Genomic DNA, 352 nt, shown 5'->3' with positions numbered 1-352 from the left:
TCCTAAGAATGAAAAAAAATGTAAAATAAGACTGAAATTTGATTTTTTTGTGTTCCACACAAAAAATAAATGCGGATGAATTTTTCATGTTGATTTTGCGATAGGTCGTGAGAAGAAATATCGTAAGCGACGAAAACATTAGCCTATCCAACGCTGCTGGCTAGGCCTAGCCTTACCTCGATTTTAGGTTCTGTTATCACACATAAAAACGGCCGACATGATATTTTATGTTGCTAGTATTGACATTTGTGAATATAATATTTCACAGGAATTATTTCAAATTTGTTAAAAAAAAAAAAAAAACTGATTCTGACTGAGATTTTGACACTTAAACAAACATATCTCAACCTAA

This window comes from Anneissia japonica, unplaced genomic scaffold, assembly GCF_011630105.1.
Source record: "Anneissia japonica isolate Jap-2015-1 unplaced genomic scaffold, ASM1163010v1 scaffold287756_len632865_cov181, whole genome shotgun sequence".
NCBI classification, from domain to species: domain Eukaryota; kingdom Metazoa; phylum Echinodermata; class Crinoidea; order Comatulida; family Comatulidae; genus Anneissia; species Anneissia japonica.
Note: the sequence above shows the minus strand (reverse complement) of the source record.